The following is a 26100-nucleotide window of genomic DNA, read 5'->3' as shown; positions in this document are numbered from 1 at the left end:
CAGTGTCATGCACATAAACAAAGTGGGGCTGGGATGGCTTGCTCTCGCTAGCAACGAGATGGGCGTTGCTGTCACTGAAATATGTGCCAATGGGTTTTCCAATGGATCCAGGAGTAGCTAATAAATGCCCTGCCTTCTGCCACATGCCGGTGACAGCACTGAAAGGGATTGAAATAATGTCAGCTGCTCCAGGAGGAATGCTAATCTTTGCTGGTAATGTTTCTGCACTGGGGTTGACATCGTTTGTAGTGACTCTTCCCATGCCTGCCACATCGTTGAAGCCCCCAGTCACCTCCAAAAGGGTTTGGTCACCATTTTCTGCCTGAAACGATTGTTGAAGCGACCTTTGGGGAAATTAGCTGATCACTCCAACACTCTTTGTTTGGTTGCTTCTCTTTTTATTTCCTCTATTGATGACCTGGGTACAATACTCACAACGTTCTCTTACTTGTTGCTCTTGACTGGTTACAGCAATTACTACAACTACTAGGAGCTAACTCGTCACGTTCCTTTTAAAGGGACAACCACGTCATCCATCAAATCAATGTCAATCTGTCAATTAGGCTAACGTAATGTCATGCGCAGTTCAAATAAGGTTCTATTGCGACTGCGCACCAAGCTACTTAGCATATTTTCCTTCGAGGTTATGGAGGTTGACTAAAACGTTTTCTACCTTGATTTTAACCGACTATTCTTAAGTGGCTGACCTAAATAAGGTAACGTGAGCAATATAAAAGTTACAATCTTCGTTCTTACCGATTAAAAGTTTAGGATAGCACTAAGTTAAAAGATAAAAGTTGTTGTTAAATATTTCATACACCATAAGTATTACAAGAAATAGGTTTGCAAACTCCCAGCTTCGTGGGCGGGATTTCCAGTTAAAACTATCCATCTCATTAACTGGACGTGCTCTTGGTACAAACATCCTTTAATGAGGTGCCGCTGCTATTGTTAAGAATCTTTTCTTTATTTGGGTAGAAGTGTGAATTAGGAATAAATTAATTTAAACATCGTTATCAAACTCCTTGAAAAGGCCAGTAAAAAGGGCAAGGTTTGACTGAAAAATTGGACGGGAGACTGAAAATAAGTTAAGGAGTCTAACGCGACTAATTCCAAAAAGAGCGCTTCCAAAATCCAGATTTCAATTTTTACTTCATTTTCTCGATCGACACCCGCAAGTAAACAAACGAGTTGCTGGACAACGCAGCTAAACCGAAAACATGCAGTGCAGCAACGGTGCTCGCAGAACATGAATGTACCAAGGTATCCTACCAAGAATCGACTACAAATTATTGAAGTAGACACTACATTTTCAAAATAGTTAGATTACATGGCACCATTTCCAGTTTAACAACGGTCAAGTAATTTACACATTTCACTGAAGAAGTAGTTCCTAGGAAACGCAGCACCTGCGTACACATCAACAACGGTAAGAAAAGGCAACATTTTTTTAAACACCTAAAATATTCCAATATTACATTTCGAATGACCCAACACCTATTTCTCAAAACATTACCATTAATTTTTTACCCATTATCACAACTAATGAATATGGTTGGGAATTTATATCTTGCTTGCATTTTTATTGTTTTACATATTCTCCCCACTTAGATTGAGCTAGTCCCTAGCTCACAGTGAGTTAACAGAATGCAAGCAAGATAACATGACAATACCATAACAAGAAAAATGGAGGCATATATATATCTGCACGAACCCAAAACTATAGTTGAATAATGTATAACCTTCAAGTAAAATTTATGTGGACATACGGCGTTAAAAGAAAATCGTATAAGCGAAGGGTTGATAGGAATAACAGTGTTCAAAAATGCTCACATAAAATTTTAATTGTAATATTAAGTGTAAACAGAAGATGAAACCTAGTTGAGTTTCTTACTGCTGAGTCAACAGACAAAAAGTTAGCAATATTCGTGTCAAACCCCGTTAAGTAACTTAATGAAATATTTAACAAAATTGTTTGTTGTTTGTTTGTTTGTTTTCTTTTATTTTTGGTTTAGCTTATGTTTCTTTGTGTTCGTGAATGATTGGTTGTTATAAAGAACCAATGCGCGTCAATGGCTCATTCTAGTAATACAAGACGGAATTTCTGATTTATCGGGTGGTTTACGTTGTTTTGGCATGAAGAATGTGTAGGGAGGTGTATTGGCCTTACAAACAGTAGTAATTGCTTCCTCTGGAGGGCTGTGCCTTGCGAAATTCAAAATTTTCCTTATTTCTTCCGTCATAGGATTATTGGTCAGATATTCTGTTAAACTAGGAAAGGTTACTGCTTCTTCGTAAGTTGGCAATTTAGGAAAATCTTTAGCTGACTCAAATGTGGTGCTTGTTGCATCATGTTTGGAACTGGCAATTTGCTCTGTTTCACATGCGTTGTCGTGAATTAAGTCCTCTTGGCTTGCTTGGCCGGGCAAGACAAAGAGACGAGAGTCAGTGGTAACTTCCCGTGAATACGAAAGAGTTTCGCTTTTCTTTGTGTGCACATTGCGTATGGCTTCCGAATCTAAATTCCTAGTCCTGAAAATACCTGAAGTGGTCTGACTGCGTAAGTCAGAATTTGGTAAAACCTGTTGTACAACTTGATCAGGGTTGTACAAGGGTTGTTTACTCACAATGCTTTGTTCATTTTGCTTTTGAGCGTCTTCCATTTCTGTGTGAAATATTTTCTCGTTAATCTCTTCTCGTAAAATCGGGTAACTTCTTTTCTGTTTTAAAACTGGTTTTAATTTGACTGACGATATATTATGATTTCTTGTATTGATAACTTCTTCAATGCGTTTTCGTTTTCCTATGGTTTCATCACTGTTTGTGGTGATAACACCTTTGAGGTGTAATTGTGTCCTTTTTAGGTCATCTACGTAGGTACTATTATGTTCATCAATGGTCACAGTAACGCCAGCGTTAATGTCTCCACCGGGACAAATTGACATTTTGTTAACGCCTAGTGCGGCGTCATCGCTGAGTGAGAAAACTGTCTCATTTTGCGGTATTCTCTCGGTAATATTAATATGGACGTTACCAGTCTCCATTTTATTTTCAATTTCTGATAAACGATATTTGCGCGTTTTCACATTTGTATTTCTGTTAACCTTTCTTTTATTGCATCTCGTATGTTGAGAACTCTAGTTCAATTTGGTAACTGTATTTTCTCGACATGTATTATCAAAAGTTACATCGTGATTACTATTTTTCGTCGCCGAAGAAAGCGGACATAAAGATTCCCTAGACTGTGTTTCAGACACGCTATTTTTAGTAGGATATGGTGGTCCTGGGATTACCACGATATCCGAAATAGGCGAGTCCGAAAAACTATCATCAGGGCGATTGTGACTATTTACAATTGGCGATTCTGTGCGAATATCATCAATACTATTTACACCTGTTTTACAAGTAGAAACGTTATGTCGAGCAACCGAATGTCGTGAAGAGAATCTGCTATCTATAGTAGTAAAACATTTTCTGGGCTTACAACTGACGTGATTGTTGTCTCTAGTTGCTCTTCGAAAACTTTGTCTATAATATTTACATAATTTTGTTCTGCCAAAACGGACTCTTGGGGTACCAACAAGAGTCCTTAGGCGTTTCCCTGGTTGGAATTTGGTGGGGCGTCTATGGCTAGAATAGAGCGTCGAGTGTTGAAGGGGGGGACTACGGAATTCATTACTACATTCATCATTCCACCCTCTGTAAGATCGGTCATATGAGTGATTGGCGGAATGGCGCGGATTCTGATACCGTATCAATTCAGTCTCTAAGCGGTTGACCTGCCGTTGTAACTGGTCAACCTGGCTATTTTGCTGTCCCTGCCAACTGCGGGGTTCGAAAGGGCGTGATGTCCCCGGAGCCTGATCATAAGCAGCAACCGCATAACTAGCGTGCATTTGCTGAGTGTGCCGCTGCTGTTGCTTTAAAATTTGTTTAACCTGATTGGACAAGTCTTCTAATTTCTTATCAGCATCTGATGTATTTGGAGCTGGTGCCGCGGCAGCTATCACCTTACTGTTACTAGAAGATTGCTCCAGGAATTTAGTAAACATGGTTTGCATTTTCGTTAACACGGATTGAGTATCTGTAGCACCCTGGCGGCGATTAACTAAGTCCTTCATACGCGCTAGGGACTCGGCCTCCTGAAACGTCTTTGGCCTGCCTAGTGACACATAGGCTTGAAGGTCGCCCTGTAATCCTTCGATAAAATATCTCACTGTTTCTACGTCAGACAATTCTAATCGTTTGCATAGCCGCGTAATATCAGTAATGTAATAATCGATGGGCTCGTTTGGAGCGTGTTTACGCGCACTTAACTGTTGGCTTAAAATCCAATCCTGCGGGCCAGAGGCAAAACGTGCGCGAAACGCATCAAAAAGAGCAGTTAAAGTGCCCATAGTTTCCTCAGCTAATGTGAGAAACCAGGCGTGCGCAATGCCCCGCAAATAGAGTGGAAAAGCATTAAGTTGTAACTCCTCCGACCAATTATTTAATTTGGCTATGCGACGAAAATTGTCCAACCATACTGACGCGTCCGCTACAGGATTTCCATCAAAAATTTCTGGCTTCAAGCCATGAGTACTTGCTTTTTGGTCAATTTTATTTTGTAGAGAATCTAATTTTGTGCGTGTCGTTTCCGCTTCTTTTTCTAGATCGCCTTTTATTGTCGTCAGAAAAGTGGCAAACAAGGCTTTAAATTCTTCTTTTTGGTCAACATTCATGACACTGGATGCAGGACAAACACAAATATTACTTTCTTTGTGTGTTTCAATCAGCTGTGCCTGATGTGTTTGAGAACGCGTAACGATCTTTTTAGAGGCTTTAGGCTTAGGTGGCATAAATTGCAACGACCACTATTCCTATCAATCCCAATTAAATGTCGGTGCAAACTTTTAACTTAAAGATAACAGAATTGAATCACCACAACGAACAGTAGCACAAGTACGTAAGTACTAACAAATATATTATTTAAAACTAACATAGGGTGCTAGAAAAGGTTACGAAAAAGGAAATAATGAGTACGCAGCATCAGTAAGTCTTACGTTCCATCTAGCGGGTTGATTTCCTGGCTTGTCCTGGCTTGACTTGGTTTATGCTGGCCTGACTTGGCTTGACTCAGCTTGTCCTGCCTCTTTTAGTTCTGGAAGTAACTCCGTAAAAGAAAGACACGCACGTGTCGGCTTCTATTTCTTGGGACTTAACCCTCAATGTTCAGTTCTGTTTAGTTTTTGTGTTAGCTCCCTTTTTGACAGCGCCTGTAAACGTTGCTGTTGGCGTTTAATCCACCGTCTGCATATGATGATGATGTTACCTACAACATCCACGGCCGAGCATTTGATAACCGGAATGGTCCGGTTAAAACATTAGCCATAGCCACGTCCAGTCATCCACTGATCGGATTTTCAACACAAAATCCAGGCCGTCGGGCACCGAAACCGGAACTCCACCAGCTTGTTGAAGCGACCTTTGGGGAAATTAGCTGATCACTCCAACACTCTTTGTTTGGTTGCTTCTCTTTTTATTTCCTCTATTGATGACCTGGGTACAATACTCACAACGTTCTCTTACTTGTTGCTCTTGACTGGTTACAGCAATTACTACAACTACTAGGAGCTAACTCGTCACGTTCCTTTTAAAGGGACAACCACGTCATCCATCAAATCAATGTCAATCTGTCAATTAGGCTAACGTAATGTCATGCGCAGTTCAAATAAGGTTCTATTGCGACTGCGCACCAAGCTACTTAGCATATTTTCCTTCGAGGTTATGGAGGTTGACTAAAACGTTTTCTACCTTGATTTTAACCGACTATTCTTAAGTGGCTGACCTAAATAAGGTAACGTGAGCAATATAAAAGTTACAATCTTCGTTCTTACCGATTAAAAGTTTAGGATAGCACTAAGTTAAAAGATAAAAGTTGTTGTTAAATATTTCATACACCATAAGTATTACAAGAAATAGGTTTGCAAACTCCCAGCTTCGTGGGCGGGATTTCCAGTTAAAACTATCCATCTCATTAACTGGACGTGCTCTTGGTACAAACATCCTTTAATGAGGTGCCGCTGCTATTGTTAAGAATCTTTTCTTTATTTGGGTAGAAGTGTGAATTAGGAATAAATTAATTTAAACATCGTTATCAAACTCCTTGAAAAGGCCAGTAAAAAGGGCAAGGTTTGACTGAAAAATTGGACGGGAGACTGAAAATAAGTTAAGGAGTCTAACGCGACTAATTCCAAAAAGAGCGCTTCCAAAATCCAGATTTCAATTTTTACTTCATTTTCTCGATCGACACCCGCAAGTAAACAAACGAGTTGCTGGACAACGCAGCTAAACCGAAAACATGCAGTGCAGCAACGGTGCTCGCAGAACATGAATGTACCAAGGTATCCTACCAAGAATCGACTACAAATTATTGAAGTAGACACTACATTTTCAAAATAGTTAGATTACATGGCACCATTTCCAGTTTAACAACGGTCAAGTAATTTACACATTTCACTGAAGAAGTAGTTCCTAGGAAACGCAGCACCTGCGTACACATCAACAACGGTAAGAAAAGGCAACATTTTTTTAAACACCTAAAATATTCCAATATTACATTTCGAATGACCCAACACCTATTTCTCAAAACATTACCATTAATTTTTTACCCATTATCACAACTAATGAATATGGTTGGGAATTTATATCTTGCTTGCATTTTTATTGTTTTACATATTCTCCCCACTTAGATTGAGCTAGTCCCTAGCTCACAGTGAGTTAACAGAATGCAAGCAAGATAACATGACAATACCATAACAAGAAAAATGGAGGCATATATATATCTGCACGAACCCAAAACTATAGTTGAATAATGTATAACCTTCAAGTAAAATTTATGTGGACATACGGCGTTAAAAGAAAATCGTATAAGCGAAGGGTTGATAGGAATAACAGTGTTCAAAAATGCTCACATAAAATTTTAATTGTAATATTAAGTGTAAACAGAAGATGAAACCTAGTTGAGTTTCTTACTGCTGAGTCAACAGACAAAAAGTTAGCAATATTCGTGTCAAACCCCGTTAAGTAACTTAATGAAATATTTAACAAAATTGTTTGTTGTTTGTTTGTTTGTTTTCTTTTATTTTTGGTTTAGCTTATGTTTCTTTGTGTTCGTGAATGATTGGTTGTTATAAAGAACCAATGCGCGTCAATGGCTCATTCTAGTAATACAAGACGGAATTTCTGATTTATCGGGTGGTTTACGTTGTTTTGGCATGAAGAATGTGTAGGGAGGTGTATTGGCCTTACAAACAGTAGTAATTGCTTCCTCTGGAGGGCTGTGCCTTGCGAAATTCAAAATTTTCCTTATTTCTTCCGTCATAGGATTATTGGTCAGATATTCTGTTAAACTAGGAAAGGTTACTGCTTCTTCGTAAGTTGGCAATTTAGGAAAATCTTTAGCTGACTCAAATGTGGTGCTTGTTGCATCATGTTTGGAACTGGCAATTTGCTCTGTTTCACATGCGTTGTCGTGAATTAAGTCCTCTTGGCTTGCTTGGCCGGGCAAGACAAAGAGACGAGAGTCAGTGGTAACTTCCCGTGAATACGAAAGAGTTTCGCTTTTCTTTGTGTGCACATTGCGTATGGCTTCCGAATCTAAATTCCTAGTCCTGAAAATACCTGAAGTGGTCTGACTGCGTAAGTCAGAATTTGGTAAAACCTGTTGTACAACTTGATCAGGGTTGTACAAGGGTTGTTTACTCACAATGCTTTGTTCATTTTGCTTTTGAGCGTCTTCCATTTCTGTGTGAAATATTTTCTCGTTAATCTCTTCTCGTAAAATCGGGTAACTTCTTTTCTGTTTTAAAACTGGTTTTAATTTGACTGACGATATATTATGATTTCTTGTATTGATAACTTCTTCAATGCGTTTTCGTTTTCCTATGGTTTCATCACTGTTTGTGGTGATAACACCTTTGAGGTGTAATTGTGTCCTTTTTAGGTCATCTACGTAGGTACTATTATGTTCATCAATGGTCACAGTAACGCCAGCGTTAATGTCTCCACCGGGACAAATTGACATTTTGTTAACGCCTAGTGCGGCGTCATCGCTGAGTGAGAAAACTGTCTCATTTTGCGGTATTCTCTCGGTAATATTAATATGGACGTTACCAGTCTCCATTTTATTTTCAATTTCTGATAAACGATATTTGCGCGTTTTCACATTTGTATTTCTGTTAACCTTTCTTTTATTGCATCTCGTATGTTGAGAACTCTAGTTCAATTTGGTAACTGTATTTTCTCGACATGTATTATCAAAAGTTACATCGTGATTACTATTTTTCGTCGCCGAAGAAAGCGGACATAAAGATTCCCTAGACTGTGTTTCAGACACGCTATTTTTAGTAGGATATGGTGGTCCTGGGATTACCACGATATCCGAAATAGGCGAGTCCGAAAAACTATCATCAGGGCGATTGTGACTATTTACAATTGGCGATTCTGTGCGAATATCATCAATACTATTTACACCTGTTTTACAAGTAGAAACGTTATGTCGAGCAACCGAATGTCGTGAAGAGAATCTGCTATCTATAGTAGTAAAACATTTTCTGGGCTTACAACTGACGTGATTGTTGTCTCTAGTTGCTCTTCGAAAACTTTGTCTATAATATTTACATAATTTTGTTCTGCCAAAACGGACTCTTGGGGTACCAACAAGAGTCCTTAGGCGTTTCCCTGGTTGGAATTTGGTGGGGCGTCTATGGCTAGAATAGAGCGTCGAGTGTTGAAGGGGGGGACTACGGAATTCATTACTACATTCATCATTCCACCCTCTGTAAGATCGGTCATATGAGTGATTGGCGGAATGGCGCGGATTCTGATACCGTATCAATTCAGTCTCTAAGCGGTTGACCTGCCGTTGTAACTGGTCAACCTGGCTATTTTGCTGTCCCTGCCAACTGCGGGGTTCGAAAGGGCGTGATGTCCCCGGAGCCTGATCATAAGCAGCAACCGCATAACTAGCGTGCATTTGCTGAGTGTGCCGCTGCTGTTGCTTTAAAATTTGTTTAACCTGATTGGACAAGTCTTCTAATTTCTTATCAGCATCTGATGTATTTGGAGCTGGTGCCGCGGCAGCTATCACCTTACTGTTACTAGAAGATTGCTCCAGGAATTTAGTAAACATGGTTTGCATTTTCGTTAACACGGATTGAGTATCTGTAGCACCCTGGCGGCGATTAACTAAGTCCTTCATACGCGCTAGGGACTCGGCCTCCTGAAACGTCTTTGGCCTGCCTAGTGACACATAGGCTTGAAGGTCGCCCTGTAATCCTTCGATAAAATATCTCACTGTTTCTACGTCAGACAATTCTAATCGTTTGCATAGCCGCGTAATATCAGTAATGTAATAATCGATGGGCTCGTTTGGAGCGTGTTTACGCGCACTTAACTGTTGGCTTAAAATCCAATCCTGCGGGCCAGAGGCAAAACGTGCGCGAAACGCATCAAAAAGAGCAGTTAAAGTGCCCATAGTTTCCTCAGCTAATGTGAGAAACCAGGCGTGCGCAATGCCCCGCAAATAGAGTGGAAAAGCATTAAGTTGTAACTCCTCCGACCAATTATTTAATTTGGCTATGCGACGAAAATTGTCCAACCATACTGACGCGTCCGCTACAGGATTTCCATCAAAAATTTCTGGCTTCAAGCCATGAGTACTTGCTTTTTGGTCAATTTTATTTTGTAGAGAATCTAATTTTGTGCGTGTCGTTTCCGCTTCTTTTTCTAGATCGCCTTTTATTGTCGTCAGAAAAGTGGCAAACAAGGCTTTAAATTCTTCTTTTTGGTCAACATTCATGACACTGGATGCAGGACAAACACAAATATTACTTTCTTTGTGTGTTTCAATCAGCTGTGCCTGATGTGTTTGAGAACGCGTAACGATCTTTTTAGAGGCTTTAGGCTTAGGTGGCATAAATTGCAACGACCACTATTCCTATCAATCCCAATTAAATGTCGGTGCAAACTTTTAACTTAAAGATAACAGAATTGAATCACCACAACGAACAGTAGCACAAGTACGTAAGTACTAACAAATATATTATTTAAAACTAACATAGGGTGCTAGAAAAGGTTACGAAAAAGGAAATAATGAGTACGCAGCATCAGTAAGTCTTACGTTCCATCTAGCGGGTTGATTTCCTGGCTTGTCCTGGCTTGACTTGGTTTATGCTGGCCTGACTTGGCTTGACTCAGCTTGTCCTGCCTCTTTTAGTTCTGGAAGTAACTCCGTAAAAGAAAGACACGCACGTGTCGGCTTCTATTTCTTGGGACTTAACCCTCAATGTTCAGTTCTGTTTAGTTTTTGTGTTAGCTCCCTTTTTGACAGCGCCTGTAAACGTTGCTGTTGGCGTTTAATCCACCGTCTGCATATGATGATGATGTTACCTACAACATCCACGGCCGAGCATTTGATAACCGGAATGGTCCGGTTAAAACATTAGCCATAGCCACGTCCAGTCATCCACTGATCGGATTTTCAACACAAAATCCAGGCCGTCGGGCACCGAAACCGGAACTCCACCAGCTTGTTGAAGCGACCTTTGGGGAAATTAGCTGATCACTCCAACACTCTTTGTTTGGTTGCTTCTCTTTTTATTTCCTCTATTGATGACCTGGGTACAATACTCACAACGTTCTCTTACTTGTTGCTCTTGACTGGTTACAGCAATTACTACAACTACTAGGAGCTAACTCGTCACGTTCCTTTTAAAGGGACAACCACGTCATCCATCAAATCAATGTCAATCTGTCAATTAGGCTAACGTAATGTCATGCGCAGTTCAAATAAGGTTCTATTGCGACTGCGCACCAAGCTACTTAGCATATTTTCCTTCGAGGTTATGGAGGTTGACTAAAACGTTTTCTACCTTGATTTTAACCGACTATTCTTAAGTGGCTGACCTAAATAAGGTAACGTGAGCAATATAAAAGTTACAATCTTCGTTCTTACCGATTAAAAGTTTAGGATAGCACTAAGTTAAAAGATAAAAGTTGTTGTTAAATATTTCATACACCATAAGTATTACAAGAAATAGGTTTGCAAACTCCCAGCTTCGTGGGCGGGATTTCCAGTTAAAACTATCCATCTCATTAACTGGACGTGCTCTTGGTACAAACATCCTTTAATGAGGTGCCGCTGCTATTGTTAAGAATCTTTTCTTTATTTGGGTAGAAGTGTGAATTAGGAATAAATTAATTTAAACATCGTTATCAAACTCCTTGAAAAGGCCAGTAAAAAGGGCAAGGTTTGACTGAAAAATTGGACGGGAGACTGAAAATAAGTTAAGGAGTCTAACGCGACTAATTCCAAAAAGAGCGCTTCCAAAATCCAGATTTCAATTTTTACTTCATTTTCTCGATCGACACCCGCAAGTAAACAAACGAGTTGCTGGACAACGCAGCTAAACCGAAAACATGCAGTGCAGCAACGGTGCTCGCAGAACATGAATGTACCAAGGTATCCTACCAAGAATCGACTACAAATTATTGAAGTAGACACTACATTTTCAAAATAGTTAGATTACATGGCACCATTTCCAGTTTAACAACGGTCAAGTAATTTACACATTTCACTGAAGAAGTAGTTCCTAGGAAACGCAGCACCTGCGTACACATCAACAACGGTAAGAAAAGGCAACATTTTTTTAAACACCTAAAATATTCCAATATTACATTTCGAATGACCCAACACCTATTTCTCAAAACATTACCATTAATTTTTTACCCATTATCACAACTAATGAATATGGTTGGGAATTTATATCTTGCTTGCATTTTTATTGTTTTACATATTCTCCCCACTTAGATTGAGCTAGTCCCTAGCTCACAGTGAGTTAACAGAATGCAAGCAAGATAACATGACAATACCATAACAAGAAAAATGGAGGCATATATATATCTGCACGAACCCAAAACTATAGTTGAATAATGTATAACCTTCAAGTAAAATTTATGTGGACATACGGCGTTAAAAGAAAATCGTATAAGCGAAGGGTTGATAGGAATAACAGTGTTCAAAAATGCTCACATAAAATTTTAATTGTAATATTAAGTGTAAACAGAAGATGAAACCTAGTTGAGTTTCTTACTGCTGAGTCAACAGACAAAAAGTTAGCAATATTCGTGTCAAACCCCGTTAAGTAACTTAATGAAATATTTAACAAAATTGTTTGTTGTTTGTTTGTTTGTTTTCTTTTATTTTTGGTTTAGCTTATGTTTCTTTGTGTTCGTGAATGATTGGTTGTTATAAAGAACCAATGCGCGTCAATGGCTCATTCTAGTAATACAAGACGGAATTTCTGATTTATCGGGTGGTTTACGTTGTTTTGGCATGAAGAATGTGTAGGGAGGTGTATTGGCCTTACAAACAGTAGTAATTGCTTCCTCTGGAGGGCTGTGCCTTGCGAAATTCAAAATTTTCCTTATTTCTTCCGTCATAGGATTATTGGTCAGATATTCTGTTAAACTAGGAAAGGTTACTGCTTCTTCGTAAGTTGGCAATTTAGGAAAATCTTTAGCTGACTCAAATGTGGTGCTTGTTGCATCATGTTTGGAACTGGCAATTTGCTCTGTTTCACATGCGTTGTCGTGAATTAAGTCCTCTTGGCTTGCTTGGCCGGGCAAGACAAAGAGACGAGAGTCAGTGGTAACTTCCCGTGAATACGAAAGAGTTTCGCTTTTCTTTGTGTGCACATTGCGTATGGCTTCCGAATCTAAATTCCTAGTCCTGAAAATACCTGAAGTGGTCTGACTGCGTAAGTCAGAATTTGGTAAAACCTGTTGTACAACTTGATCAGGGTTGTACAAGGGTTGTTTACTCACAATGCTTTGTTCATTTTGCTTTTGAGCGTCTTCCATTTCTGTGTGAAATATTTTCTCGTTAATCTCTTCTCGTAAAATCGGGTAACTTCTTTTCTGTTTTAAAACTGGTTTTAATTTGACTGACGATATATTATGATTTCTTGTATTGATAACTTCTTCAATGCGTTTTCGTTTTCCTATGGTTTCATCACTGTTTGTGGTGATAACACCTTTGAGGTGTAATTGTGTCCTTTTTAGGTCATCTACGTAGGTACTATTATGTTCATCAATGGTCACAGTAACGCCAGCGTTAATGTCTCCACCGGGACAAATTGACATTTTGTTAACGCCTAGTGCGGCGTCATCGCTGAGTGAGAAAACTGTCTCATTTTGCGGTATTCTCTCGGTAATATTAATATGGACGTTACCAGTCTCCATTTTATTTTCAATTTCTGATAAACGATATTTGCGCGTTTTCACATTTGTATTTCTGTTAACCTTTCTTTTATTGCATCTCGTATGTTGAGAACTCTAGTTCAATTTGGTAACTGTATTTTCTCGACATGTATTATCAAAAGTTACATCGTGATTACTATTTTTCGTCGCCGAAGAAAGCGGACATAAAGATTCCCTAGACTGTGTTTCAGACACGCTATTTTTAGTAGGATATGGTGGTCCTGGGATTACCACGATATCCGAAATAGGCGAGTCCGAAAAACTATCATCAGGGCGATTGTGACTATTTACAATTGGCGATTCTGTGCGAATATCATCAATACTATTTACACCTGTTTTACAAGTAGAAACGTTATGTCGAGCAACCGAATGTCGTGAAGAGAATCTGCTATCTATAGTAGTAAAACATTTTCTGGGCTTACAACTGACGTGATTGTTGTCTCTAGTTGCTCTTCGAAAACTTTGTCTATAATATTTACATAATTTTGTTCTGCCAAAACGGACTCTTGGGGTACCAACAAGAGTCCTTAGGCGTTTCCCTGGTTGGAATTTGGTGGGGCGTCTATGGCTAGAATAGAGCGTCGAGTGTTGAAGGGGGGGACTACGGAATTCATTACTACATTCATCATTCCACCCTCTGTAAGATCGGTCATATGAGTGATTGGCGGAATGGCGCGGATTCTGATACCGTATCAATTCAGTCTCTAAGCGGTTGACCTGCCGTTGTAACTGGTCAACCTGGCTATTTTGCTGTCCCTGCCAACTGCGGGGTTCGAAAGGGCGTGATGTCCCCGGAGCCTGATCATAAGCAGCAACCGCATAACTAGCGTGCATTTGCTGAGTGTGCCGCTGCTGTTGCTTTAAAATTTGTTTAACCTGATTGGACAAGTCTTCTAATTTCTTATCAGCATCTGATGTATTTGGAGCTGGTGCCGCGGCAGCTATCACCTTACTGTTACTAGAAGATTGCTCCAGGAATTTAGTAAACATGGTTTGCATTTTCGTTAACACGGATTGAGTATCTGTAGCACCCTGGCGGCGATTAACTAAGTCCTTCATACGCGCTAGGGACTCGGCCTCCTGAAACGTCTTTGGCCTGCCTAGTGACACATAGGCTTGAAGGTCGCCCTGTAATCCTTCGATAAAATATCTCACTGTTTCTACGTCAGACAATTCTAATCGTTTGCATAGCCGCGTAATATCAGTAATGTAATAATCGATGGGCTCGTTTGGAGCGTGTTTACGCGCACTTAACTGTTGGCTTAAAATCCAATCCTGCGGGCCAGAGGCAAAACGTGCGCGAAACGCATCAAAAAGAGCAGTTAAAGTGCCCATAGTTTCCTCAGCTAATGTGAGAAACCAGGCGTGCGCAATGCCCCGCAAATAGAGTGGAAAAGCATTAAGTTGTAACTCCTCCGACCAATTATTTAATTTGGCTATGCGACGAAAATTGTCCAACCATACTGACGCGTCCGCTACAGGATTTCCATCAAAAATTTCTGGCTTCAAGCCATGAGTACTTGCTTTTTGGTCAATTTTATTTTGTAGAGAATCTAATTTTGTGCGTGTCGTTTCCGCTTCTTTTTCTAGATCGCCTTTTATTGTCGTCAGAAAAGTGGCAAACAAGGCTTTAAATTCTTCTTTTTGGTCAACATTCATGACACTGGATGCAGGACAAACACAAATATTACTTTCTTTGTGTGTTTCAATCAGCTGTGCCTGATGTGTTTGAGAACGCGTAACGATCTTTTTAGAGACTTTAGGCTTAGGTGGCATAAATTGCAACGACCACTATTCCTATCAATCCCAATTAAATGTCGGTGCAAACTTTTAACTTAAAGATAACAGAATTGAATCACCACAACGAACAGTAGCACAAGTACGTAAGTACTAACAAATATATTATTTAAAACTAACATAGGGTGCTAGAAAAGGTTACGAAAAAGGAAATAATGAGTACGCAGCATCAGTAAGTCTTACGTTCCATCTAGCGGGTTGATTTCCTGGCTTGTCCTGGCTTGACTTGGTTTATGCTGGCCTGACTTGGCTTGACTCAGCTTGTCCTGCCTCTTTTAGTTCTGGAAGTAACTCCGTAAAAGAAAGACACGCACGTGTCGGCTTCTATTTCTTGGGACTTAACCCTCAATGTTCAGTTCTGTTTAGTTTTTGTGTTAGCTCCCTTTTTGACAGCGCCTGTAAACGTTGCTGTTGGCGTTTAATCCACCGTCTGCATATGATGATGATGTTACCTACAACATCCACGGCCGAGCATTTGATAACCGGAATGGTCCGGTTAAAACATTAGCCATAGCCACGTCCAGTCATCCACTGATCGGATTTTCAACACAAAATCCAGGCCGTCGGGCACCGAAACCGGAACTCCACCAGCTTGTTGAAGCGACCTTTGGGGAAATTAGCTGATCACTCCAACACTCTTTGTTTGGTTGCTTCTCTTTTTATTTCCTCTATTGATGACCTGGGTACAATACTCACAACGTTCTCTTACTTGTTGCTCTTGACTGGTTACAGCAATTACTACAACTACTAGGAGCTAACTCGTCACGTTCCTTTTAAAGGGACAACCACGTCATCCATCAAATCAATGTCAATCTGTCAATTAGGCTAACGTAATGTCATGCGCAGTTCAAATAAGGTTCTATTGCGACTGCGCACCAAGCTACTTAGCATATTTTCCTTCGAGGTTATGGAGGTTGACTAAAACGTTTTCTACCTTGATTTTAACCGACTATTCTTAAGTGGCTGACCTAAATAAGGTAACGTGAGCAATATAAAAGTTACAATCTTCGTTCTTACCGATTAAAAGTTTAGGATAGCACTAAGTTAAAAGATAAAAGTTGTTGTTAAATATTTCATACACCATAAGTATTACAAGAAATAGGTTTGCAAACTCCCAGCTTCGTGGGCGGGATTTCCAGTTAAAACTATCCATCTCATTAACTGGACGTGCTCTTGGTACAAACATCCTTTAATGAGGTGCCGCTGCTATTGTTAAGAATCTTTTCTTTATTTGGGTAGAAGTGTGAATTAGGAATAAATTAATTTAAACATCGTTATCAAACTCCTTGAAAAGGCCAGTAAAAAGGGCAAGGTTTGACTGAAAAATTGGACGGGAGACTGAAAATAAGTTAAGGAGTCTAACGCGACTAATTCCAAAAAGAGCGCTTCCAAAATCCAGATTTCAATTTTTACTTCATTTTCTCGATCGACACCCGCAAGTAAACAAACGAGTTGCTGGACAACGCAGCTAAACCGAAAACATGCAGTGCAGCAACGGTGCTCGCAGAACATGAATGTACCAAGGTATCCTACCAAGAATCGACTACAAATTATTGAAGTAGACACTACATTTTCAAAATAGTTAGATTACATGGCACCATTTCCAGTTTAACAACGGTCAAGTAATTTACACATTTCACTGAAGAAGTAGTTCCTAGGAAACGCAGCACCTGCGTACACATCAACAACGGTAAGAAAAGGCAACATTTTTTTAAACACCTAAAATATTCCAATATTACATTTCGAATGACCCAACACCTATTTCTCAAAACATTACCATTAATTTTTTACCCATTATCACAACTAATGAATATGGTTGGGAATTTATATCTTGCTTGCATTTTTATTGTTTTACATATTCTCCCCACTTAGATTGAGCTAGTCCCTAGCTCACAGTGAGTTAACAGAATGCAAGCAAGATAACATGACAATACCATAACAAGAAAAATGGAGGCATATATATATCTGCACGAACCCAAAACTATAGTTGAATAATGTATAACCTTCAAGTAAAATTTATGTGGACATACGGCGTTAAAAGAAAATCGTATAAGCGAAGGGTTGATAGGAATAACAGTGTTCAAAAATGCTCACATAAAATTTTAATTGTAATATTAAGTGTAAACAGAAGATGAAACCTAGTTGAGTTTCTTACTGCTGAGTCAACAGACAAAAAGTTAGCAATATTCGTGTCAAACCCCGTTAAGTAACTTAATGAAATATTTAACAAAATTGTTTGTTGTTTGTTTGTTTGTTTTCTTTTATTTTTGGTTTAGCTTATGTTTCTTTGTGTTCGTGAATGATTGGTTGTTATAAAGAACCAATGCGCGTCAATGGCTCATTCTAGTAATACAAGACGGAATTTCTGATTTATCGGGTGGTTTACGTTGTTTTGGCATGAAGAATGTGTAGGGAGGTGTATTGGCCTTACAAACAGTAGTAATTGCTTCCTCTGGAGGGCTGTGCCTTGCGAAATTCAAAATTTTCCTTATTTCTTCCGTCATAGGATTATTGGTCAGATATTCTGTTAAACTAGGAAAGGTTACTGCTTCTTCGTAAGTTGGCAATTTAGGAAAATCTTTAGCTGACTCAAATGTGGTGCTTGTTGCATCATGTTTGGAACTGGCAATTTGCTCTGTTTCACATGCGTTGTCGTGAATTAAGTCCTCTTGGCTTGCTTGGCCGGGCAAGACAAAGAGACGAGAGTCAGTGGTAACTTCCCGTGAATACGAAAGAGTTTCGCTTTTCTTTGTGTGCACATTGCGTATGGCTTCCGAATCTAAATTCCTAGTCCTGAAAATACCTGAAGTGGTCTGACTGCGTAAGTCAGAATTTGGTAAAACCTGTTGTACAACTTGATCAGGGTTGTACAAGGGTTGTTTACTCACAATGCTTTGTTCATTTTGCTTTTGAGCGTCTTCCATTTCTGTGTGAAATATTTTCTCGTTAATCTCTTCTCGTAAAATCGGGTAACTTCTTTTCTGTTTTAAAACTGGTTTTAATTTGACTGACGATATATTATGATTTCTTGTATTGATAACTTCTTCAATGCGTTTTCGTTTTCCTATGGTTTCATCACTGTTTGTGGTGATAACACCTTTGAGGTGTAATTGTGTCCTTTTTAGGTCATCTACGTAGGTACTATTATGTTCATCAATGGTCACAGTAACGCCAGCGTTAATGTCTCCACCGGGACAAATTGACATTTTGTTAACGCCTAGTGCGGCGTCATCGCTGAGTGAGAAAACTGTCTCATTTTGCGGTATTCTCTCGGTAATATTAATATGGACGTTACCAGTCTCCATTTTATTTTCAATTTCTGATAAACGATATTTGCGCGTTTTCACATTTGTATTTCTGTTAACCTTTCTTTTATTGCATCTCGTATGTTGAGAACTCTAGTTCAATTTGGTAACTGTATTTTCTCGACATGTATTATCAAAAGTTACATCGTGATTACTATTTTTCGTCGCCGAAGAAAGCGGACATAAAGATTCCCTAGACTGTGTTTCAGACACGCTATTTTTAGTAGGATATGGTGGTCCTGGGATTACCACGATATCCGAAATAGGCGAGTCCGAAAAACTATCATCAGGGCGATTGTGACTATTTACAATTGGCGATTCTGTGCGAATATCATCAATACTATTTACACCTGTTTTACAAGTAGAAACGTTATGTCGAGCAACCGAATGTCGTGAAGAGAATCTGCTATCTATAGTAGTAAAACATTTTCTGGGCTTACAACTGACGTGATTGTTGTCTCTAGTTGCTCTTCGAAAACTTTGTCTATAATATTTACATAATTTTGTTCTGCCAAAACGGACTCTTGGGGTACCAACAAGAGTCCTTAGGCGTTTCCCTGGTTGGAATTTGGTGGGGCGTCTATGGCTAGAATAGAGCGTCGAGTGTTGAAGGGGGGGACTACGGAATTCATTACTACATTCATCATTCCACCCTCTGTAAGATCGGTCATATGAGTGATTGGCGGAATGGCGCGGATTCTGATACCGTATCAATTCAGTCTCTAAGCGGTTGACCTGCCGTTGTAACTGGTCAACCTGGCTATTTTGCTGTCCCTGCCAACTGCGGGGTTCGAAAGGGCGTGATGTCCCCGGAGCCTGATCATAAGCAGCAACCGCATAACTAGCGTGCATTTGCTGAGTGTGCCGCTGCTGTTGCTTTAAAATTTGTTTAACCTGATTGGACAAGTCTTCTAATTTCTTATCAGCATCTGATGTATTTGGAGCTGGTGCCGCGGCAGCTATCACCTTACTGTTACTAGAAGATTGCTCCAGGAATTTAGTAAACATGGTTTGCATTTTCGTTAACACGGATTGAGTATCTGTAGCACCCTGGCGGCGATTAACTAAGTCCTTCATACGCGCTAGGGACTCGGCCTCCTGAAACGTCTTTGGCCTGCCTAGTGACACATAGGCTTGAAGGTCGCCCTGTAATCCTTCGATAAAATATCTCACTGTTTCTACGTCAGACAATTCTAATCGTTTGCATAGCCGCGTAATATCAGTAATGTAATAATCGATGGGCTCGTTTGGAGCGTGTTTACGCGCACTTAACTGTTGGCTTAAAATCCAATCCTGCGGGCCAGAGGCAAAACGTGCGCGAAACGCATCAAAAAGAGCAGTTAAAGTGCCCATAGTTTCCTCAGCTAATGTGAGAAACCAGGCGTGCGCAATGCCCCGCAAATAGAGTGGAAAAGCATTAAGTTGTAACTCCTCCGACCAATTATTTAATTTGGCTATGCGACGAAAATTGTCCAACCATACTGACGCGTCCGCTACAGGATTTCCATCAAAAATTTCTGGCTTCAAGCCATGAGTACTTGCTTTTTGGTCAATTTTATTTTGTAGAGAATCTAATTTTGTGCGTGTCGTTTCCGCTTCTTTTTCTAGATCGCCTTTTATTGTCGTCAGAAAAGTGGCAAACAAGGCTTTAAATTCTTCTTTTTGGTCAACATTCATGACACTGGATGCAGGACAAACACAAATATTACTTTCTTTGTGTGTTTCAATCAGCTGTGCCTGATGTGTTTGAGAACGCGTAACGATCTTTTTAGAGGCTTTAGGCTTAGGTGGCATAAATTGCAACGACCACTATTCCTATCAATCCCAATTAAATGTCGGTGCAAACTTTTAACTTAAAGATAACAGAATTGAATCACCACAACGAACAGTAGCACAAGTACGTAAGTACTAACAAATATATTATTTAAAACTAACATAGGGTGCTAGAAAAGGTTACGAAAAAGGAAATAATGAGTACGCAGCATCAGTAAGTCTTACGTTCCATCTAGCGGGTTGATTTCCTGGCTTGTCCTGGCTTGACTTGGTTTATGCTGGCCTGACTTGGCTTGACTCAGCTTGTCCTGCCTCTTTTAGTTCTGGAAGTAACTCCGTAAAAGAAAGACACGCACGTGTCGGCTTCTATTTCTTGGGACTTAACCCTCAATGTTCAGTTCTGTTTAGTTTTTGTGTTAGCTCCCTTTTTGACAGCGCCTGTAAACGTTGCTGTTGGCGTTTAATCCACCGTCTGCATATGATGATGATGTTACCTACAACATCCACGGCCGAGCATTTGATAACCGGAATGGTCCGGTTAAAACATTAGCCATAGCCACGTCCAGTCATCCACTGATCGGATTTTCAACACAAAATCCAGGCCGTCGGGCACCGAAACCGGAACTCCACCAGCTTGTTGAAGCGACCTTTGGGGAAATTAGCTGATCACTCCAACACTCTTTGTTTGGTTGCTTCTCTTTTTATTTCCTCTATTGATGACCTGGGTACAATACTCACAACGTTCTCTTACTTGTTGCTCTTGACTGGTTACAGCAATTACTACAACTACTAGGAGCTAACTCGTCACGTTCCTTTTAAAGGGACAACCACGTCATCCATCAAATCAATGTCAATCTGTCAATTAGGCTAACGTAATGTCATGCGCAGTTCAAATAAGGTTCTATTGCGACTGCGCACCAAGCTACTTAGCATATTTTCCTTCGAGGTTATGGAGGTTGACTAAAACGTTTTCTACCTTGATTTTAACCGACTATTCTTAAGTGGCTGACCTAAATAAGGTAACGTGAGCAATATAAAAGTTACAATCTTCGTTCTTACCGATTAAAAGTTTAGGATAGCACTAAGTTAAAAGATAAAAGTTGTTGTTAAATATTTCATACACCATAAGTATTACAAGAAATAGGTTTGCAAACTCCCAGCTTCGTGGGCGGGATTTCCAGTTAAAACTATCCATCTCATTAACTGGACGTGCTCTTGGTACAAACATCCTTTAATGAGGTGCCGCTGCTATTGTTAAGAATCTTTTCTTTATTTGGGTAGAAGTGTGAATTAGGAATAAATTAATTTAAACATCGTTATCAAACTCCTTGAAAAGGCCAGTAAAAAGGGCAAGGTTTGACTGAAAAATTGGACGGGAGACTGAAAATAAGTTAAGGAGTCTAACGCGACTAATTCCAAAAAGAGCGCTTCCAAAATCCAGATTTCAATTTTTACTTCATTTTCTCGATCGACACCCGCAAGTAAACAAACGAGTTGCTGGACAACGCAGCTAAACCGAAAACATGCAGTGCAGCAACGGTGCTCGCAGAACATGAATGTACCAAGGTATCCTACCAAGAATCGACTACAAATTATTGAAGTAGACACTACATTTTCAAAATAGTTAGATTACATGGCACCATTTCCAGTTTAACAACGGTCAAGTAATTTACACATTTCACTGAAGAAGTAGTTCCTAGGAAACGCAGCACCTGCGTACACATCAACAACGGTAAGAAAAGGCAACATTTTTTTAAACACCTAAAATATTCCAATATTACATTTCGAATGACCCAACACCTATTTCTCAAAACATTACCATTAATTTTTTACCCATTATCACAACTAATGAATATGGTTGGGAATTTATATCTTGCTTGCATTTTTATTGTTTTACACGATACTGAAAGGGCCTTTACAGCAGTACGTCTTAGACGTTCCAAGTGGCGTTGTCGTCTTTCTGGAGACATGGCAAACCAAACGTCTTCCTCGATTTCCAGGAATTTGTACTGTTCGCACAAGCGATACTCTCCTCTTCTGATAGCTGCTAATTCTTCCTGATGGTATTGCACGACAACCTCTTGTTCAAGGTGCAAGATGAAGTCTGGAATAGTCAAATTCTTCTTTTGATTTCGCTTGTCATCTTTCACTTTGTGAAGGATGGATTCGGGATCGTTGTTCGTGTACCAAGAAGTTGGCTGTCCTCCCAGGCCTGCGCATCGTCTGGTCGAAGCTAGCATGGATTTCTTAACAACATCTGCGTAATTCTTCTTGAAGCACTCTGGAAAGATAGCCTTAGTTGCTGAGTTGGTTACTGACATTTCAAGTGTTGCCCACTTGTCGATGCAAGATTCAAGTTTCAGGTCGAGGTCTTCATCATCCGTGGAACTAGCCAAGCCCGTCTGATAACTTGGGTCTTCGCGCTTCCCAAAGATATCAGCTATGACATCTTTCTCAATAGCCTGCAAACCATTTTCCCGAAGGTAACGTTTTATGTTGTCTATGGCATGCAGGAAACAACGCAACCAGTTGCATACTCAAAGTTCTTGGTGGCTGCGTCGATGGGTGCCTGTTCTCCGTCTGTGTCAAAGGAAAGTACATTCTTCAGTTGCTCTTCTAAAGCTACCAGGGTTGAGAAAAAATATTGGTAAGTGTATTCATCTTTCATTGCACGGATCAGTGCTGGACCAATGAACAAAGGTGACGTGCGGTTTCCAGTATCGTCCGCTTTCCTCGTTTCCAGAAGAAGATGCCTGTACGTCGTGTGGGTGACATCGAACTTACCAATATTGAAAGTGGAATCTACTCCAAGTATGCTAATTTGGTCAGGATTCGTGCAGAGTCGAACAATGCCAATCAGCTGTTTTTCTGAAGCGAGAACAACACCAAATGGAGCCAACTTGTAATCCCTGATGAAATCCTTGTCTTTTCGTCGCTGATGTTCGTTGAAAAGGGCAATGATGTCATACACCTCACTTCCAGATGTTACGCCATCTATTGAACAGTGAGAGGCTGCAGCATTGCGACGTTTAATGTCATAGATCTGCTGTCTATTTCTTGGAACTTCACTCCTGTTTTCTACCCAAGCCATACCTTCTTGTTCTTTCCACATGTCGTGTTCTACTTTCTTTGGTTTCTGGAGCTTTGATCTCTCTGACACATCTTTCATCGCGCTAGATGCTGTTCTGAAGCATGGTTGGCTATCATCTTTTCTGTTTCCATGGGGCGCAAGTTTTAGCTTCTCTTCTTCGCCGTTTTCGAAGAAGTACTGCAAAATTGCTACTGGGAACTCGAGGGAATCGTGCTCTATCTTGGTGACTACACGACGAAACCATGAGCCTGAAATATTTTCTACTCTCCAGTAGGTGCGTCTCAGGGTGTATGTTGTAATAGCATCAACCTTTTTTGGAAGATACTTGGCTTTAATGTCTCCTTCTAAACGGTGCACTTCATAGTAGCAGTATGTACGTCCACTCCACAGCCACTTCCCATTGCCATCTACAGCTATCAAATCTTTCTCATCTTTCAAGGATGACGTATCTACCAGAAATGTGTAGTTGTTTCTACATTTAAATGGCACGGAGAAACACAGTTGCTCCTTTGACATCGATGATTGTCTCAGAAGGATCTTCAAGGCCTCCACGTGTGGGTAGGCGCTGATTCTGCTCTCGAATATTGGCCATTTGGTGTCATCATGTAGAAAGGTTGGCTCGGGTTCTGCCAAGGATAAAAGTTGTAGCAATTACTGGATTACATTGTCCCCAATTAGCGCTAATATCGTGCCATGAATATTTGATAGGTGCCACGCCGATCGGTCCATCGAATTTGCCTGTGCGCGACTAATTCTATTACGTTTCTACTACGAACGACAACCCCACCAAACATGGCTTCTCTGAGTTCTAATAAAAGTGAATTAAAATAAAATACAAGAAATATCCTGTACAATTCATGTAGCCGGTTGTTAGCTTCGAGACCCAAAAACAACCTATATCAGGAACTTTTCATTACGACAACGGAAAATTACTCTTGAACATTTAAGCCACCTTTCTTCCTTGGTACCCCACGTGGAAACAATCGTGTAGTGGGTAATATAGACAAACAGGGCACTGTAAGAATGCGTTAGTTCGAATTTGGCCCTTAGCTGTGTTTTCTCTTAGGCTCTATTTTCTTGTGTTTGTCTTTCACCCTAGAGTACCCGTGTTGCTAGCGGAACAAGGTAAGTTAAGCAAAAAACACAGCAATAACAACAACGAAGACGGTTGGAAACTTTCTTCTGATTTATAGCCATCTTAAAACAACGCTAATAGTATCACACATGTGCCAATAAAAAACTGAAACATTAACAAATGTTCACCTACTATTAGTCGTTTACACTACCCCTAGCTTTTTAGTAAAATTTAGATCTACTAGCGTTCTATCACGAATGTCGTTCGCTGATTGGCTACTCCACTCACTATCTATTCTGTTGTAGATAGTAGCGTAGCAGCGTAGGCTTGTAAACAAACTGACGCCCGCTTCTTTGTGTTTTCGAACTGTCCGAAGAGGATTCTGGTAAAATTTGAATGACTAGTAGATTTAAACTAAAACAATTAGACTATTCGCTCTCTATTTCTATGCGTGATAGTTGACTCGGGTGCCCTCGTCAACCATCGCGCGATAGAAATCTCGAGCTCATAATCTAATTGTTGAATATAATTACTCATTCAGACTGTTAAAGCTGCAACAATCAAGAGACGGGTTTTGGTTGAAAAAATCATGGCTCCTTAAATTATTCCCCTCTGTTGTGCCCTTGCATACAGAACCAAGCCTATCTCTTGAGGACGGGAGGGGAATAAACGAATGTAGCAGATCATTTTGAACAGCATCTCCTCAAAATCAAATGCGATTATAACCATATCTTTTTGTTGCCACCTAAATTTCACGAAGCTTTATCCGGGCTTGTATTTTATGGGTGGTGGTAGGGTGAGGGGTGCCCGTGACCTCATCCTCCCTTGCAACTCCTTATCCACACCGCATCTTAAAGACATTATTTCTGATTAGCAGAAAGACTACAATAATGTAATTTATGTTTATGCATGTTATTTAAATCATCTATGCTAATATTTTATAGGCTTGCTTCGCCCACCATGCTCACTACATATGCGAAATAGGCGTGGAAACCCTAGATTCAGTGCAGCATAACACTCCCCCTACCCCCACCCTACCCCCCCCCCCCCACTTTGAAAAAAAAAAAAGCACCAGCCCTTGCAATCTGTCCTGGCGAGGATTTTAAGAAGAAGAAGGACGGGATGCAATTCAGTCAGTTTTAGCATAGCTTGCAAAGACGCTCTTTAGTCTAGTACGGGAGAGAAGAAGAGAAGAAAGGAGGGGAGAGAGACGCTCACACCCTCGCCCCATTCCCCCCTCGGCCACTTCACTCTCACCCAATTTCTTCTCGGCCCCTCCAGCCGCGGTCAGACTCTGATCACAGGCTTGTTTTAGCATTGCCAAAATAACAACGTCTTCAGTTACATAAATAAATTCTACACAACAGTCGCATTCTATCTTTCTTGGACTGTGTAATACCCCTTCGGGTTGTCTACTGCGTCACTCCATTTGTTATGATCGTTTTATTTCTTTATCCCTCAGGCTCTCATAAAGCCAATCACAATAATGCCATTATCTCGTTTGATGCACTGAAAAGTGGAGAAAGGTACTCGGGAAAAGGCGCTGAATCTAACGCGCTATCGTCAAGAAAGTAACACGATAAAACCAGTTGCAGCTTACATAAACCGGCGATGTTTCTCAATTTACTGTCACTACTTCAAACGACTTTGCAAGACGTATTTTTATCAATTAGATGCTAAATTAACATAATCTTTCTTCTATTATCATTATTATTATTATTACTATTATTATTATTTATTATTATTATTATTATTAT

General features: G+C 40.0%; 4 pseudogenes; all 4 read right to left on the bottom strand.

The window, feature by feature from the left end:
* Nucleotides 1–377: 377 nt before the first annotated feature.
* Nucleotides 378–5375, bottom strand: LOC149099587 (uncharacterized; annotated as a pseudogene).
* A 122-nt stretch (nt 5376–5497) lies between these two features.
* LOC149099586 (uncharacterized) lies at nt 5498–10495 on the bottom strand (annotated as a pseudogene).
* A 122-nt stretch (nt 10496–10617) lies between these two features.
* LOC149099585 (uncharacterized) lies at nt 10618–15615 on the bottom strand (annotated as a pseudogene).
* A 122-nt stretch (nt 15616–15737) lies between these two features.
* On the bottom strand, nt 15738–22012 carry LOC149099584 (uncharacterized; annotated as a pseudogene).
* Between the last annotated feature and the right edge of the window lie 4088 nt (nt 22013–26100).

This window comes from Orbicella faveolata, unplaced genomic scaffold (assembly GCF_042242905.1).
Source record: "Orbicella faveolata isolate gen_17 unplaced genomic scaffold, um_ofav_v1 contig_46, whole genome shotgun sequence".
NCBI lineage: Eukaryota > Metazoa > Cnidaria > Anthozoa > Scleractinia > Merulinidae > Orbicella > Orbicella faveolata.
Note: the sequence above shows the minus strand (reverse complement) of the source record. Positions and strands in the feature narration are given on the sequence as shown.